The sequence below is a fragment of the Balaenoptera ricei genome, chromosome 2 (genome assembly GCF_028023285.1).
Source record: "Balaenoptera ricei isolate mBalRic1 chromosome 2, mBalRic1.hap2, whole genome shotgun sequence".
NCBI classification, from domain to species: Eukaryota; Metazoa; Chordata; class Mammalia; order Artiodactyla; family Balaenopteridae; genus Balaenoptera; species Balaenoptera ricei.
The window spans coordinates 153,025,687-153,045,095 of NC_082640.1; the positions used below are offsets into that span (position 1 = coordinate 153,025,687).

The window sequence follows — 19,409 nt, forward strand, 5'->3', positions numbered from 1 at the left end:
CCCTAGCCAGTTGCCTTCTTTTTTCCATCTTTCAGATTTCTCCTGTGGCTGTCTAGTATACTATTTCTAGGTTTTTTAGTTGTTCTTAGCATGGAGAAGCATGGAGAGATGAGTCCATGACGTTGTGCCCCAAACTGAAATCCTAATGCTTTTTTTTTTTTCTCAGTACTTTTATTTATTCTCTTCTTTCATATATATATATATATTAAATCTTCATTGGAGTATAATTGCTTTACATTGGTGTGTTAGTTTCTGCTTTATAACAAAGTGAATCAGTTATACATATACATATGTCCCCGTATCTCTTCCCTCTTGCGTCTCCCTCCCTCCCACCCTCCCTATCCCACCCCTCTAGGTGGTCACAAAGCACCGAGCTGATCACCCTCTGCTATGCCGCTGCTTCCCACTAGCTATCTGTTTTACATTTGGTAGTGTATATATGTCCATGCCACTCTCTCACCATTGTAAAGCAATTATACTCCAATAAAGATGTTAAAAAAAAATAAAAGGGAAACATTTAAAAATTGAGGACACAGAATTATTGAATATAAAGAAATTAATATTTCATAAAAGGCAAAAATTAATCAAAAGAAAACTGAGGTAGTCATACTAATATCAGATAAAAGACACTTTAAAAATGCATAATTGGAGTATAAAAGCTCACTATAAAATAACCAACGTTTATTTCACCAGAAACGTTTAACAATTGTATTGTACACTTGAATGCACCTAATAAAGAGAAAAACAAATGCCGTACGCTAACACATACATATGGAATCTAAAAAAGAAAAAAAAGGTTCTGAAGAACCTAGGGGCAGGACAGGAATAAAGACTCAGACGTAGAGAATGGACTTGAGGACGCAGGGAGGGGGGAGGGTAACCTAATGCTTTTTATAAATAATAATTTTAAAAGGTAGTAGTACTGTAAATGAGGATTTGAGAGGTTTTTTTTGTGATGGATATATGTTTAGCAGTGTTGGCCATTAGATTTATTTATTCTACTTTCTTAAATTTGCTTGGATTTTTTTCAGAAATAGAAAGTACTAGAATTTTTTTTTTTAAATAGTAAGAAAACACAATAATCAAAAGCAAACCTAATTTTCATGTAGCACCTTTTTTAAACCATATTATATTGGAGAGTACCATTAAAGCATATTATTCTGAAACCAGATAAATATTTAGGTGTTAATTCATTTCTACATTTTATATTCTGTATCCCTTCAGCCATCTATGTATTTCTGTTGCAACTTATTATTATGGAACTGAAGTGTGTCTGATACTGGATTAGCAAAAAAACCTGCAAAGTGGACCTAATAAAAGATATTGGTAATGTTATAATTAAAGAACAAAACCTTTTGTTAACACATTCACTCAGTGAGATACTGTTTGTTTCTGGGAAGCAACAAAAAATTTTTTGATAACTAGGATTAGGATAAAAGTAATTTGATGGCATGGTAACAAGCTGTCTTTTTAGTATGTTTGTTGATTTTGTGGTTAGTGGGTTCTCTCTTCTTTGAATAAGTACAGTTGAGTGGTATTCAGTATATTGACAGACTTGTACAACTACTACCACTCTCTACTTCCAGAACATTTTCATCACCCCGTAAGGAAATCTTGTACTTATTAGCAGTCACTCCCCATTTCCCCCTCACCTCACTTCCTGGCAACCACTAATCTACTTTACATATAAATTGGACTATCAGTCTGGACATTGCATATAAATGGAATCATACAGTATGTGTTTTTTTTGTCTGGCCTTTTTCCCTTAGCATATGCTTTTAGGGTTTATCCACATTGTAGCATATGTCAGTACTTCATTTAAGTGCCAAATAACATCCCATTTTATGAATATACCACATTTTGCTTATCCATGGATCAGTTGATGGACATTTGGGTTGTTTCCACTCTGAGTATTATGAATTAATGCTGGTATAAGCATTGATATACAAGTTTCTCTATGGAAATGTTTCATTTCATGGAATTGCTATGTCATACTGTAACTTTATGTTTAATTTTTTAAGGAGCTGCCAAACATTCTGAAGTGGCTGCATCATTTGACATTCCCACCAGTAAATGTTTGTGGGTTCCAGTTTCTCTGCATTCTTGTCAAGACTTGCTATATCTGTCTTTTTTACTTTATTCATCCTCTGATATCTCATTGTCATTTTGATTTGTATTTGCCTGAGGACTAACAGTGTTGAGCATCTTGTCATGTACTTACTGGCCATTTCAGTATCTTTTTTTGAGAACTATCTATTCAGGTCCTCTGCCTACTTTTTAAAAATAGACTTTATTTTTTAGAGCAGTTTTAGGTTCACCGCAAAATTGAGGAGAAGGTACAGAGATTTCTCATATTACTCCTGCCCCTGCATATATATAGCCTTCCCCACTATCAAAGTCCCACACCAGAGCGGTACATTTGTTACAACTGATGAATCTACATTTACACATCATTATCACCCAAAGTCATAGTTTACATTAGGGTTTACTCTTGGTGTCATATTTTGTATGGGTTTTGACAAATGTATAATGACATGTATTTACCATTATAAAATCCTACAGAGTAGTTTCACTATTCTAAAAATCCTCTACACTCTGCCTACTTGTTCCTCTCTCCCATAGTCTCTGGCAACCATTGATCCTTTTACTGTCAGTACAGTTTTGCCTTTTTCAGAATGTCATGTAGTGGAATCATACGGTGTTTAGCCATTTCAGATTGTCTCCTTTCACTTAGTAATGTGCATTTAAATTTCCTCCATGTTTTTTCATGTCTTGGTGGCTCATTTATTTTTAGCACTAAGTAATATTCCGTTGTCTGGATGTACCACAGTTTGTCCATTCACTTATTGAAGGACATCTTGGTTGCATCCCAGTTTTGGCAATTATGAATAAGGTGCTATAATCATTCGTGTGCAGGTTTTTGTGTAGGTATACGTTTTCAGCTTGTTTGGGTAAATACCAAGGAGTGCAGTTACTGGATTGTATGGTAAGAGTATGTTTAATTTTGTAGGAAACTGCCAAACCGCCTTCCAAGTGGCTGTACCATTTTCCATTCCCACAAATAATGAATGAAAGTTCCTTTTGGTCCACATACTTGCCAGCATTTGGTAGGGTCACTGTTTTAGATTTTGGCCATTCTAATAAGTGTGTAGTGGTGTCTCTCTGTCATTTCATTTTGCATCTCCCTAATGACATATGATGTTGAGCATCTTTTCACATGCTTATTTGCCACTTGTATATTTTCTTTGGTTAGGTGTCCATTAAGGTCTTTAGCCCATATTTTAGTTGGATCATTTGTTTTCTTATTTTTGAGTTTTAAGAGTTCTTCTCCTATGTATCTTCTAGGAGTTTTATATTTATAGTTTCATGTTATATATTTAGATCTATGATGTATTTTTAGTTAATCCTCTGCCCATTTTTAAATTGCATTTTTGTTGTTGTTGTTGCTGAATTGTAAGAGTTCATATCCCTCCTCATATATATGATTTGTAAAATTTTTCTTTCATTCTGTAGGTTGTCTTTTCATTTTCTTGATGATATCCTTTGAAGCGTAACATGTTAAAATTTTGATGATGTCCAGTTTGTCTATTTTTTTCTTTTATAGCTTGTGCTTGTGGTGTCCGATTTAAGTAATTGTTGCTTGATACAAGTTCATGAAGATTTACTCCTGTGTTTCTATTTATTTATTTATTTATTTATTTATTTATTCATTCATTCATTCATTCATTCATTCATTTATGGCTGTGTTGGGTCTTCGTTTCTGTGCGAGGACTTTATCCAGTTGCGGCAAGCGGGGGCCACTCTTCATCGCGGTGCGCGGGCCTCTCACTATCGCGGCCCCTCTTGTTGCGGAGCACAGGCTCCAGATGCGCAGGCTCAGTAATTGTGGCTCACGGGCCCAGTTGCTCCGCAGCATGTGGGATCTTCCCAGACCAGGGCTCCAACCCGTGTTCCCTGCATCAGCAGGCAGATTCTCAACCATTGCGCCACCAGGGACGCCCTGTGTTTCCTTTTAACAGATTTAAAGCTTGATCTCTTACAGTTTGGTATATGATCCCTTTAGAGTTAATTTTTGAATATAATGTGAGGTAGGGGTCCAACTTCATTATTTTGCATGGGGATATCCAGTTGTAATAGCACCATTGTTGAAGACAGTATTCTTTCCCCATTGAATGATTTGGCACTATTGTCAAAAACCACTTGACCATAGATGTATAGTTTTATTTCTGAACTCTGAATTCTGTTCCATTGATCCTTATATTTATCCTTATGCCAGTAACATACGATTTTGATTCCTGTAGCTTTGTAGTAAGTTTTGAAATCAGAAAGTGTGAATCCTCCAACTTTGTTCATCTGTTTCAAGATTGTTTTGACTATTCGGAGTTCCTTGCAATTTCTAGGAATTTTAGGATAAACTTTTACATTTTTCAGAAAAGGCCATTATGATTTTGATAGGGATTGTACGGAATCTAGAACATTTGGATTATATTACTGTATTAACAGTAGTGAGTCAGTTCATGATTGTGCAATGGCTTTCCACATAGTTACATCTTATTTAATTTCTTTAAAAAATGTTTTGTAGTTTTCAGTGCCGAAGTCTTGTACTTAAAAAAAAAAAAAACCAAAACCCTAAGTTTTGGTTAGGGTTTTTTTTCTTTTTGATGCTATTGTTAATAGAATTGCCTACTAAATTTCACTTTTGGATTATTCATTGCTAATGTATAGAAATACTGTATATTTTGGTATACTGATCTTGTATCCTGCAATCTTGCTGAATTTATTAGTTCTAATAATTTTATTGTGAATGCCCATGTGTTTTCTGTGTACGTGATCATGTTTCCACAAATATAGATAGTATTTTAGTTCTTCCTTTTCAACTGGGATGCCTTTTATTTCTTTTTCTTGCCTAGTTGCTCTCGCTAAAACTTCTAGGACAATGTTCAGTGTAAGTCATGAAAGTAAGCTTTCTTTTTCTTGTTCCTGATTTTACAGGGAAAGCTTTAACTCTTTTACCATTGAGAATGATGTTAACTGTGTTTCTCGTAAATGCTGTTTTCATGTTGTGTAAGTTCCTTGCTATACCTGGTTTGTTGAGTGTGTTTGTCATGAAAGGGTGTTGGATTTTGTCAAGATGCTTTTTGTGCATCAGTTGTGATGATCATGTTGTTTTTTTCTTTATTACAGTGGCCTATTATATTATATCTGATTTTGGCTACATTTCTTTATCCTTTTCAGTTTCAGTTTTCTGTAGTATTTCATTCTTTCATTAAAAAATCTTCTTTGAACATTTGTTAGCAGGCACTGTCCTAGACATGTACTCATTCATTTTTGACCAGTTTTAAAATTCTTTTATATATACTGTTGTTTTGTTCTGTGTTTGTTTAGATTTGCCTTTATATTAAACAAGTTTTTTAAAAAATAAATTTATTCATTTAATTTTATTTATTTTTGGCTGCATTGGGTCTTCGTTGCTGCATGCGGGCTTTTCTCTAGTTGCGACGAGTGGGAGCCTCTCTTCGCTGTGGTGCGCAGGCTTATTGCTGTGGCTTCTCTTATTGCAGAGCACGGGCTCCAGGCGCACGGGCTTCAGTAGTTGTGGCACAGGGGCTCAGTAGTTGTGGTGCACGGGCCCAGTTGCTCCGCAACACATGTGATCCTTCCGGACCAGGGCTTGAACCCATGTCCCCTGCACTGGCAAGCGGATTCCCAACCACTGTGCCACCACAGAAGCCCACAAGTTTTTTTTTTTTTTTTTTTTTTAAAGTGGTAACTTCCTGTTCCATTGTCTTCTGACTGAACCTGAATCCTGCTTCTCCCCACATCTTTTTTATTTTTTGCACCTTTTTTTTTTTTTTTAAAGAAATGCACGTTCTTTTTTTTAATTTTTTTTTTTAATTTATTTATGACTGTGTTGGGTCTTCGTTTCTGCGCGAGGGCTTTCTCTAGTTGTGGCAAGTGGGGCCCACTCTTCATTGCGGTGCGCGGGCCTCTCACCATCGCGGCCTCTCTTGTTGCGGAGCACAGGCTCCAGATGCGCAGGCTCAGTAATTGTGGCTCACGGGCCCAGTTGCTCCGTGGCATGTGGGATCTTCCCAGACCAGGGCTCGAACCCGTGTCCCCTGCATTGGCAGGCAGATTCTCAACCACTGCGCCACCAGGGAAGCCCAACCCCACAAGTTTTTTGATCATCATTTTTATTCACTTCTTATAGCTTTCTTTTAAGGACATATTTCCTCTTCTTTGGCATGCTTTATTGAGAAATTCTTTTTAGAAAGCTTGACAGGCTCATTTATTATATATCTGAAAATGTCTTTGTTTTGGCCTTGCTCTTGGGGAAAGATTTTTCCCCTCTCACCAAGGTATACCATTACCAGTTTAGGTTGGTAGTTATTTTCTCTTAACATTTTGAAGTTATTATTACATTTATCTTCTAGCTTCATTTGAGCTATTAAGAAGTCTTTCATCAATCTAATTGTCATTCCTTTGTTAGTGATCTTTCCTTTTACTTGGGCTGTTTTAAAGATCTCTTTGTTTTTTTTTGTATTACAGTTTCTGTATAATATATCCGGATTATATTATATATAGTATGGATTTATATTTGTCATCGTTTGTTCTTCTTGTATCTGCAGGTTCAAGTCCTTGATCTGTTGTGGAAAAGTCTTAGCCATATTCTTTTTAAGTGTTATTGTTTTTGTATTCTTTGTAGTCTCTCCTTATTGTGCTAAGTACTGTGGTAAGTCATTTGCTTGTATTGTCTCATTGAATCCTTACAACTGCCCTTTTTTACATATAAGAATACTGAGACTCTGCCAAAGACATTAATTATCTTGCTCATGGTTATATGTCTAGTGAACCCAACAGTCTTACTTTGGATGAATGTTCTTAGCCAAAGGATACAGTGCTCCTTCTTCCCAATTTCCACCCCTAAAAGCCAAAAGCAAAATAAAGAAATGGAAAGAAAATCAGTGGTCATTTTATCCAACCCTGTAGTTTATGTGATCTTTAGCTAAACATTCTAATAGTTTGAGAGGGAAGGCCATTAGTATAGTTTTGTATATGTTGAGCTTAAGAAGCTTTTGAGGCATGAATCTTTGATAGTTGCCTTACTTTCAGGTATAACATTTCCTCAGCTCATTTTGTGCATTTTCTTTCCTTACTTGAAGAAACTCTTTTTAGTGGAAAGTAGTTTTAAGTAGTTTAATCTGCTAGGGGTGTTCATTGCTTTTCTGTAATAGTTATTTTTAAGCCTTTCATTGGATGGAAGTTTTTAAACTTTTTCTTCCTTACTCTGAGTTCACTTATTTCTCTGCTGTATATATGCCTTTGTATTTTGTTTTATTATTTTCATTATAGGCAGAGTCTTCTCTTCATTTTTTTATCTAAGTAGTTTTTTGGGGGAAGGTATATGTGAAATTATATACTTCCTATTTGTTAATTTTACATCTTATTTACTAATTCTCTTGTGATTTGTTATAGATTTCTGTTGATTATTTTTGCATTTTTATGATGTAATAAATTATACCATAAATATAGATTGCTCTAAATAGAGATTGCTTTACGTGTTTTTTTCCTTTTTTTTTTTGCCTCTGATGTTTTCTCTTCTCTAATTCCCCCTCATATATTACTTTTTTAATACTAGACTCATTGTCTTCTTCAGCTACATCTTATTAGACCATACCTTTTAAATGCATCATAAAATCCAGAAAATTAAGAGGAGAATTTTTTAGGCTCTCTTTTAAACCAAATGTTTTAATAGGCAAAACTGTGATTACCTTCTTAGAATTGGGTTCTTATAATTCAGTTGATTCATAGTAGGTGGTATATGTAGAAGTCTACTGGAGTATGAACTAGTTGAGGCAAGAATTGTGGCTTTTCATCTTCTACATTCCTAATGCCTAGCAAAGTTCTTATCACATAGAAAGCCCACAGGAAATATTAATGTTAAGTGAATACTTCCAAACCTTTTGTGACTAATATAATTAGAAGTGGCATATATAATTAGAAATGTGAATGTTATTATCGTTTGTGTGTGTTAAGGAATTCAATTTTACTTGTTACTTAAATCTTCATAAAATCTTAAGTTAGTGAAGGAACTTTAGAAGTTACTCCAATTCCATCTTAATGCCTATAGTAATAAGCACTTAATGCTGATAAAACTATTTAATTTAATTAACTAATAGGTAAAATTTAAGGTCAGAAAAACAAATTACTACCAAAATAAAGAAAATAGAACATTTTAATATGACTTGCAAGCTTCTTGGGCTCACAATATCTTAGGGAGGATAGGTGGAAGGTGAAGTTTAAGGATCACAAAGACTTCAATCTAAGGCCAATAAAATTGAACATTTTGAAATAAGAGTTATAGACTACTTAGTGTTTGTTATTGGTCAAATTTTTTTTGTCCCCCAAGAAATTGTTTTTTGATCCAGTGTTCAGTTTGTTTCTGTTACAACAGTCTCATGAAGCTGAAATGGGGATCACTGAGCAGGTATTTCACCAAAGAAAATTGAAAAAATTGTTTCGAAAACATGGGATCCCGTTGTGAATCTCATAGACTATGAAATCCTTGTAGGAAATTTATGTTGGTAAAAACTAAAAGAATAGGATTTCTAAAAATTCTAACTTTTAATTTATAAAATAATAAAATTTGAGAAATGCAAAATACACAAAGAGGAAAATTAAAAATTCCTGTAACCCCTCTATCCAGAAATAGTCATAACATTTTGATGTTTTTCCTTCCAGTTTCGTTTTCTCTGTGTATTTTGCAAACTTTGAATCAGACTCTAAGAACTGTTTTGTTCCTTGGTTTTTTCAGCTTTATGAACATTTCCCATGCTATTAAAAATTCAGCACAGAATCATTTAAATGGTTATATAATTTTCTGTTGAATACCAGTGTCATAACTAATCTTCAACAGTTGGGCATTAATTATATCCAATTTTCAGTAGTATGAGCAGTGCTATGCTGAGCATTATTATGCCTAATTTTTATACACTATTACTATTTTTTAGGATGAATGGAATGGGATTTTAAATCATGTATTATGTCTAGCAGCTATGCTTCTATTTTATCTTAAATATTTTCCAATTATATCTTTAAATATCTATCTTGGTAGTATGTAGTCAACAAATATTTGATATAAATTAGGTCACTTTTGTCTAAGGTAAAATATTTATTTTCATTTTTCTATTTTTACCCATCAGTTGTAGATGTATGAAGGAATCTTATATTTTCTTAAATCTGAAACTTGTAAATATAAAGAAGGAAGCTTGTATTTCTTCACGTCTAACAAGTTGATTACACATCTTATCATTAATGTTAATATTCCCTGAGAAGAATATTCCACTGTCCTTTATGTACAGTCAACTGTACATTGTCCACTGTGATAAAATATGCCTCTGTGATATCCTCTGAATGCACTAGTTGTCAAAAACTTAAGGTATGAACACTTTGTTTCAATATTAGCCAATAGGTCAGACTAAGCACTTTAATTGGATTATCTCATTTAATTCTCACAATATTACATGAAGCTAAGGTAGTATTTCATCCTATTTTATAGTTGAATTCTGATTTTTAGAGATTTTGCCAGAGTTTATGCAAGGTATAAATGGTAGAATCACTGTTAGAACGTAGGAACTGTGGCTCTAGCATCTATATTTGCGAACATATACAACAGGAATGTATGTCACTTAATACTGTTTTCTTCCTTCTACTCTCATTTCTGAAGCTTATGGTTAATCTTGTGGATTATCTCCATTAGCACAAGTTTAAAAATTTACTGAATATAATATCTATGCATATATTTGTGTGTGTGTATTCAGGTGTAAATATACACCCACAAGCACAACTTAATGTTAAAGTTTTAATATTAAGAATATTAAAACAGTTACTTTGTAGACACTAGGTTATAGGATAATATCCATTAAATGAAGTCTTGTTTCTGGCTATAATTGGAGTATAATTAAAATATAATTTTAAATGTCTTTTTAAAACATATTTCAGAAAAACAGATTTTACTGTTTGCTTCAGAAAATTATTCCAATTATGTGATTGTGTTTGTACTCAGAAGTGCTTATGTCTAATTTAAAACTATTCGTTAGTTGTAAGCTAATATTTTTTGTTGTCATTAGGATGGACAATAGTTATTTGTCCTTATAAAGCCCTTCAAATAATAAAAACAGATTTAATGGTTATGAATTTAACCTTGAACAGAAAGTTTCCAGATAGGGAACTAATAGAGTTCAGGGATATGCAGGGTGATTTTTTACTAGTAATTTGGTTATGTTTCCTTTTTTTTTTTTTCCTTAGAAGTTACATGAGGGCAGTGGTTATTTCTGTTGACTAAGGTTTATTCATTTGAATGTAAAGCATTATTTTTATGGCTAAAGCCATTGGTGGTGGTGAAGGGGGCTGTGATAAAGAACTTTATTGGATAAGATGCCTTTATCACCAATATAAATTCTTTTTGTTTTAACACCATTTCTGTAAAGGCCACAAAGCATAGAGAGTATACTCGTTGCTATTTGGAGTACTTTGTTGCCAATCTGGAATCCCTGCTTGTACTTTTATAGTAGTTCCATAACAAGGCTATTTTTAAAAACAACATACTAAACTGAAATTCCAACATTGATTGGATTGATACTGCTAGTTGTAAATTAACACTTCCAGTTGTAAATCTTGAGGAAATTGGCATCAGACTTCAACATATTCTGTTTTCATTTGGTTAGTGTTCTCAGTATTATATTGTGCTAAAGAGAAGAGTCTCAGTGCTTAAACCTCTTTAAAGATGTATAACTTGATATTTGTTCTTTTGAAAATCTTAGCCATCAGTTACCAATTCAAATGCCTGTGTCCTTGGTTCCTTGTTCTCCCAGTCATTGCCCTGTTAGAGCATTATTGTCTCTCATAGGGACATAGTAATGCATCCATACTATTTTTCATATTACTGCTAGATTAAAGTTTCCAAAGTTTAGCTCTAATCATGTTGTTTCCAAACTTGAATGTGCAAAATGATTTCCTGTTGCCCAGTGTGTTTTCTGTGGCTCAACATTTTAGGCTGTTTTGATGATTTCATCTTCTATCTACTTTTTTAGGTGTCTCTCGTTATTGTTTTCTCTTGACCTTATACTTAAGCCAAACTGTTCCCTAAATAGCCCAACACTAGTAGTACTTTTATGATTTTGTTTACACTGTTTTCAGTGTCCACTTCATGGACTTACCTGCCTTTGCCTGTCCAAAAAGATATACCGAATATGCCCAGTTCTAATGACTTTTCCATGAAGGCCTTCAAATCAAGTAATCACTGTAACTGTTTCACTTTTATAAATCTCATTTTCTCTCCTGTAGTTTCTCTACATACTTGCTCCTTCTCCTATTATTTTTTAAACTTTTCATTTTGGAAAATTTAGGGAATATACAAAAAACAGTATGATATACCCCTATGTACTCATCACCCAGATAGAGCAGTTAGCATTATGACATTCTTGTTTCATTTATATGTTCTTCCACTTTCCACCTTCCACTCAGTTATTGTTAATTATTTGAGATAATTTATATATATTAAAATTCACAAATGTTAGCTGTATAATGTTGACAATTATGTGCATACATGAAACTCTTCTCCTTTCATAATACAGAATGTTTCCATCTTTCCAGGAAGTTTCACCTGCCACTTTTCAGTCAGTCCTCCCACACTGAAGCAAGCACTTTAATTTTTTCACCATATATTTGTTGTACCTTTCTTATTCTTTCCACGTAAATGGAATTATACTCTTTGTGTAAGGCTTCTTTTGTTCAGCATAACTTTTCTGATATTTATTCCTTGTTATTCCATTTTATTGCTGAGTACTATTCCTTTGTATGACTATCTCACGATTTATTTATCTGTTTGGTTAATGGACATTTGGGTTAGGTTCAGTTTTTGGCTGTTGTGAGTACAGCTGCTATGGACATTTGCATATGTCTTTTTGTGGATATAGTTGATTCTCATTATTTGTGGTAGTTATGTTTTATAAAGTCACTGTGAACACTGAACTAGCTAATACTAACCATTTCTTCTAGGGGAAGTACAGGGTTAGGTTCCTGTGAGCTTCTGATCACAGCATTTTTGTCAGCTGATCAATATATAACCTTCTTTTATGTATGTTTCTGTTTAAAGACATGTTATTTAACATATTTTGTTGATTCATTAACACTGAATTCTACAGTAGAAACTAACACAACATTGTAAAACAACTATACCCCAATAAAAACAAACAGACACTGAACTCATGTCCAGCAGCACTATAACTCATGCCTGAATGAAGCTTATCTAACACTCGTACTTGCTCCTTAAGACACATCATAGCCTTCTTGCACTTAGGAATACTAGAGAACACTTCAGCACTATGATAGGGGGACATTCTGAACTGCAGCATCACCAACAAAAAGCAAAATAACTTGAAAAACATGGTACTAAAGAGACCACAAAAAGGATGCTCGTTTACACTATGAGAGTTAAAACAAGGCAGAGTGTTGCCTTGTTCCACTTGAGCTGACAATGTTTGTGTCAGGCAATTCAATTTTTCTCCATTCTGCACATGTCCACAAATTGTTGTGAGAGTGCTGTAAATGTTGCTTATTGGGTTACAAATGTGTTTTAGTAAGTAGGTGAATTCACAACTATGGATTCTTTGAATAATGAAAATCAACTGTATATGTTTTCGTTGGTCTTGGGTAAATATTTATAACTAGGATTACTGGGTCAAATAGTGTCTTCAACTTTATAAGATACTGCCAAACCTTCTTCCAAAGTAATTGTACCATTTAAAATTTCCACCAACAATGCATAAGAGTTCAGTTTTTTCATATACTCACTAATATTTGGTATTATCAGTCCTTAATTTTAACCACTGTTGTGTTCATTTGGTTCTTACTTGCTGTAGTTATTTTTTCATATCTTATCTTTCCTTCCTCTCCCAGCTGGAAACTTTTTGATGGCAGTATATAATTCACCTTTGTATTTGCCAAACTAGTATTTTTCAGAGGTACTATATAGCCTTGTTGTTAAGTGCAAAAACTTTGGATCCAGATTGCCTAGATTCAAAGCTCATCTCTTCCACTTACAAGTTTTGAGACCATGGGCAATAAAAATAGTATAGTATTAAATGAACTTTTCATAGTTAATTAATTGGCTCTCCCAACAAATAATTAATTTTGGAAATCAAGCTTCTTTGAGGTTAAGTAACTTGTCCCAGAGCCAATGAGTGGGAAGTACTAGAACAAGATTTTAAACCCAGGCTTAACTGACTCCAAAGCCTATTCTCTTAATCACTATACAGCATATTGCTGTCACCTGATTCCCACTTTGAAACCTACTATATATCATTAAATTACTGTTTACTATCCTCAGTTAAGATGTAAATGAATGAAGGTACATCTTTAAATGTTGAGTGTTCCAATCCATGAATTTAATGTATTCCTCCATTTACTTAGATATTTTAATTTTTTTGAATTGCATAATTTTCAGTGTGGACATTTTGCATACCTTTCATTATATGGTACCTAGTTATGTGACATTTTCGATGCCTTCGTAAGTGGTGTCATTTTAAAAATCTTTATCTTTGTTATAATTAATTTTTTATATTGACCCTACATCCTTCAACCTTGCTAAATGTGTTTATAAATTCTAATAGTTTATCTGTACATTCTTTGCATTTTTTTGCCATATTGTACTGTCTAGCACCACCAGTTCATTTTTGAATAGAAGTGATAATAATGAATATTTTTGTCTCATTCCCAATTTGAAAGGGAAAGTTTTTAACATTTCATCATTAAGTGTAATGTTTTGCTTTTTGTAGGTATCTTTTGTAGATATCAGACAAGGATATAACTAGTTGTAGATATCAGACAACTATTCATAGTTGGCTCAGAGTTATTAACATGAATGGATGTTGAATTTTATTTAAACATTTTTTTTTCAAGTATGAGATGGTCATATGTTTTTCTCCCTTAAAAGAGAAATATTGGTATAGTAAGTAACATTGATTTTTTAAAAATATTAAACCAACCTTGCATTCCAGTAAACTTGGCTGAGGTGTATTTTGTAATCACTGGATTTAATATGCTAATATTTAGGATTTTTATAATATGATTATGAGAAAGGTTGTCTTATTTTTTGTCTGATTTTGATATCAGGGTTATATTGGAAGGGCTCACTTCTTTTCTGGAAGAGTTTTTATAATACTAATGTTATTTCTTTCTTTCTGAACTTTATTACTCTTGTTTGTCTTTTTCTGTGTTATTAGAGTGTCTAGGATCTTCAGTACAATATTGAATAGAAGTGGTCAGAGTGAATATCCTTGCTTTGTTGCCAATTATTAGAGGGAAAGCCTTCAGTACTTTAATATTACGAGCATTTTAAGCATTTGGTTTATTTGTTGGATTTTATTAGATGCCCTATACTAGATTGAGGAAGCTTACTTTTATCCTTAGTTTAATGAGAGTTTCTTTCAGTCATGAATTTGTGTTGAATTTTTTCAAATGCTTTTTTGGTTGGTATCTATTGAGGTTATATATTCATTGATCTGTGTAGAGGTTTTAAAATGTTAATCCAATTTTGTGTTTGTGGTATAAACCCAGTTGGTCATGATGTATCATCCTTTTTATATATTTCTGGATTTCATTTTCTATTTTTAAAAAGGATGTTTGCATCTATACTCACGATGGGGACTGGTCTGTGTCTGTTTTTTGTTTTCTTGTGATGTCCTTGATCATTTTGTTGTCAGGATTATGCTGGCCTTATAAAATAAATTGGGAAGTTAAATATTTAATAGAATTTACCAATAAAGTCATCAGTGGCTAGAATCTGGGTTTGCAGGATTTGTATATGGTTTCTTTAGATGGGATGGGGTAGGTGGAAATTGCTTAGTTAGGGAGAGTACCATTCCAATTTTCTATTTCTTCTTGTGTCAGTTTTGGTAAGATGTAGTTTGTCATGGAATTGATCCATTTAATCTAAGTTTTCAAGTATATTAGCAAGCAGTAGTTCATAATATCCCCTTAATATACTTTTAATGTCTGTATAATCTTTCATGATGTATGTCAAATCTTTTAATTTTGTGTTTTTAATAAATGTATGTACGTACGTATGTATTTATTTACTTATGGCTGTATTGGGTCTTCATTGCTGTGTGTGGGCTTTCTCTAGTTGTGGCGAGCGGGGCCTACTCTTTGTTGCGGTGTGCAGGCTTCTCATTTTGATAGCTTCTCTTGTTGTGGACCATGGGCTCTAGGCACACAGGCTTCAGTAGCTGTGGCACATGGGCTCAGTAGTTGTGCCTCGCAGGCTCAGTAGTGGTGGCGCAGGGCTTAGTTGCTCCGCGGCATGTGGGATCTTCCTGGACTGGGGCCTGAACCCATGTCCCCTTCATTGGCAGGTGGATTCTTAACCACTGCACCACCAGGGAAGTCCCAAATCTTGTAATCTTAATATTGATTATGTGTGTATTGTTTTTTTCTCAGTCTTGGCACAGGTTATCAATTTTATTAATGCTTTCAAAGACCCAGTTGTTGATATGATTTTTCTCTATTGTTTGTCTATTTTCTATTTCAATGATTTCTGTCCTTTGATTATTTCCTTTCTTCTGTTTACTTTGGGATTAGTTTGCTCTTCCTCACTCCATCCCCTAGCTTCTTAAGGTAGAAACTTAGATCTTCGATTTTAAACTTTCTTCTTTTATAACATAGGCCTTTAAAACTATAAATTTTCCTATAAAATGTTTTAGGTATCTCCTGAAATTTTTGATATGTTTATCATTTGTTTGAAATATTTTCTATTTTCTCTTGTGATTTCTTCTATGGCATTACTATTTAGAAATACATTCTTAAATTTCCCATTATTTGGGGAATTTTCTAGTTACATTATTATCATTGATTTTTTAAAATATAATGATCTTGAGGTCAGAGAGCATACTTTGTATAATTGCAGTCCTTTGAAATTTATTGAGACTGTCCTTCATTAGTTAAATGGTTGAACAAACTTTGGTACTTTCAAGGAATGGAATAGTACTCAGCAGTAAAAAGGAATGAACCATTGAAACAGGAAACAACCTGGATGGGCCTCAAGGACTTTAAGCTTAGTAAAGAAAGTCAATGTCAAGAGGTTATAACCTATATGATTCTATTTATATAACATTCTCCAGAAAAAATATCAATTGAGATGAAGAATAAACTAGTGGTTGCCACAGGAGCAGGGACAAGCATGGTGTGGGATGTAGGTGTTAATACAAAGAGATAATATGAGAAGTTATTTTGTAGTTTATGGTACTGTTCTGTATCTTGATTGTGGTAGTAATTAAACAAGTCCATAAATGGTATAAAACTGCATGTAACTATGTACACACATATACACTAATGAATACATGTAAAAAATGTTGAAAATAATAAGGTTTGTAGACTAGGTAGCAGTAACGTACAAATGTTGAGTTTTCTAGCTTCGATGTTGTACTATATGACATATCACCATTGGGGGAAACTAGGTGAAGGGAACACAGGACTCTGGTATTTTTGCAGCTTCCTGTGAGTCTGTGATTATTTCAGAATAAATAGTTACATTATGATAACATTCAATTTATCAGTTTGTTCTCTAATGGATTGTGTTTCGATATTCTAAGAAATCTTTTGCTAAATCAGAGTCACAGATGTTTTCTTCTAGGTTTATTTGTAGAATTTATACAATTTTAAGCTTTAGGTCTGTGATCCATTATGAAATGATTTATTTTTCAGGTTTTTAAATTTATTTATTTTTATTTATTTATGGCTGTGTTGGGTCTTCGTTTCTGTGCGAGGGCTTTCTGTAGTTGTGGCAAGCGGGGGCCACTCTTCATCGCGGTGTGTGGGCCTCACTATCGCGGCCTCTCTTGTTGCGGAGCACAGACTCCAGACGCACAGGCTCAGTAATTGTGGCTCACGGGCCCAGCTGCTCCGCGGCATGTGGGATCTTCCCAGACCAGGGCTTGAACCCGTGTCCCCTGCATTGGCAGGCAGATTCTCAACCACTGCGCCACCAGGGAAGCCCATGAAATGATTTTTATACATGATGTGAGGTTTGGATTGAAATTCTTTTTTTTTTTTTTTTTTCTATATGCTTGTCCAATTTTCCCAGCATCATTTGATGAAAAGACTGACATTTCTCTACTAAATTTCGTTTTCACCTTTGTCTAGAAACAAATTTTCACCTATGTCAGGGTCTGTTTCTGGACTTTTTTCTCTTCCTTTGATCTATTTATCTGTTTTTATACCAATACCATGCTAGTTTGACAGCTGCATCTTTATGATAGTTCTTGAAATCAGATAATGTTAGCCTCCAAATTTGTTCTTTTTCCAAATTTTTTGTGGCTATTCTAGATCTTTTGCATTTCCATATGAATTTCAAAAGCAGTTTATCAAATTCTGCAACAAAATCTGCTTGGATTTTTGGAATCTACATAGGTCAATTTTGAAACAATTGGCATGTTAACAATATTGAGTCTTTTACCCACAAACAAGGTATATGTCTTATTTATTTAGATCTTTAATTTTTCTCGGTAATGTTTTGTAGTTTCAGTGTGTAAGTCTTTCACATTTATTGTGAGGTTTATTCCTAAGCATTTCCATATTTTGGATGTTTTTGTAATTGGTACTTTAAAAAATTTCCCTTTGTTCATTGATAGTATATAGAAACACAACATTGACGTTGTATTCTGTGACCTTGCTAAACTTATTAGTTCTAGTAGCTTTTGTGTAGCTTTGATGAGAGATTCGGATGCTGATAGAGATGTGGCTTTAGGGAGGGAGGACAAATTCCCCCACTGGCTAGGATAAGAAATGTGAGAAGATTCCCTGGGACCTGATAACCAATGCTTTACCTAAGTGTTGAGCGTGAGGGCTGGGTGGGGAGGGAATTCCCCCATTGTCCTACCGATTGATTATGTTTAGAGGTTAAGCAGTGAGTTCGAGGATTCAGACAAGCTGCCCAAATGGTACTTTGGTTGTTCACTCTTCTGTGTGGGAGGAAAAGGAAGGTTATGCTGAAAATGTGGTAGCAAGCCCTGTGGCCCTAGTCAGAGGCAATATTGCTTGACTGCTGAATGAACAGGTCCCCCAAAGTGAAATAAATTGTGTCAGCAGTGAGGATATAGACCTTTGGGTGAAGAAACAATATTAGAAGTTGGTTTGGTTGAATGATGGGACTGGCTGCTCAAAACTGAAAGTAAATGCAAAGCCATGTTTATTGTTTTGTGCCACTTTCTCAGTCTGCATCCTCTTATTCCACCTTCCCTGTGTACCTTGACTTCAGATGCTTCAAAGGAAAATCTAAGTGCTCTTGGGAACCCTGAAGGAGAGGAGGGACTCAAATTTTTATGGCTCTGTTGAATACAGGTGCTGAATTCACCATCCTTCCTGGTCCCATGTGAGGAGGAAAAGATGGCCACAGGTGTTGCCAAAAGTGCCAAAGACTGAAGGGAAGAGCTGCAGTGATATGTAGGTTCCCTGAGCTGGGGTGCTTTCCATATATTGGAAGTTACATGAAGGAGGAAACAACCCCAGGGCTTGAACCCAACTGTGGAGAGAGAAGCTAAAGGAGAGAAAAAGCCTACCTACAGCTCTTGGTGTCCCCAGCATCCTTTTTCTCTCTTGCTACCTGCTCTTCCCTGCAGTTAACACCTGGGAGTGTCGTAATCATTTGTGGCTATTACTGTAGCCCCTGATGTGTGCTTATTAGACATCTTGGTCATATTTTGGTAGGGGAAAAAGTACCTGAATTCAACTGGTAGATTTGAACAAAGTTTGCAGCTGGGAAATAATGTTAAATTGACCTTCTGGGTAAAGACCTTAGACTAATTACATATACAGAGTTTACCTTAAATGTTTGGGCCTGGTTCACTGATGATTCAGCTAAGTGAAAAGCTGATGGTGTCCACTGGGTGGCAGCCACTCTCCAGCTCCAAGGACAACTCTGAAAGACCAGTTGTGGTAAGGGCTGATTATGATTAGCACAATAGGCTAAATTGAAATTTGTTTTCTTTGCCTTAGACCAGGAGTTGGCAAACTTCACCCCATGTGCCAAATCTGGCTGCAGCCTGTGTTTGTGCTGCTTTGAGCCTGGGAATGTTTTTTACATTTTTTAAAGCAGTGGGAATAAAATGAATATACACCAGAGATTGTATGTGGCTTATAAAACCTAAAATATTTACTATTCGCCCTTTACAAAAATAAAAAATTAGCCAATCCCTGCTTTAGGCAGTACTCCAAAGGATCAAGTATGTTATATTTTTCCTGAGTGGTGGGCTATTGACAGTGGCCTCACTTGGGTAGGATTACAGAATAGCAGATTAAAGGCACATCCTCAATGAGACCACAGCTGTGGAAACAAATCACAGCTGCCATTT

At 34.5% G+C, this 19,409-nt stretch overlaps 1 protein-coding gene across 4 annotated transcripts in view; it reads left to right on the plus strand.

Moving 5' to 3' along the window:
• Positions 1 to 19,409, plus strand: part of GPHN (gephyrin) — a 626,292-nt gene that overhangs the window by 74,591 nt on the left and 532,292 nt on the right. The gene's annotated exons all lie outside the window — the stretch shown is intronic.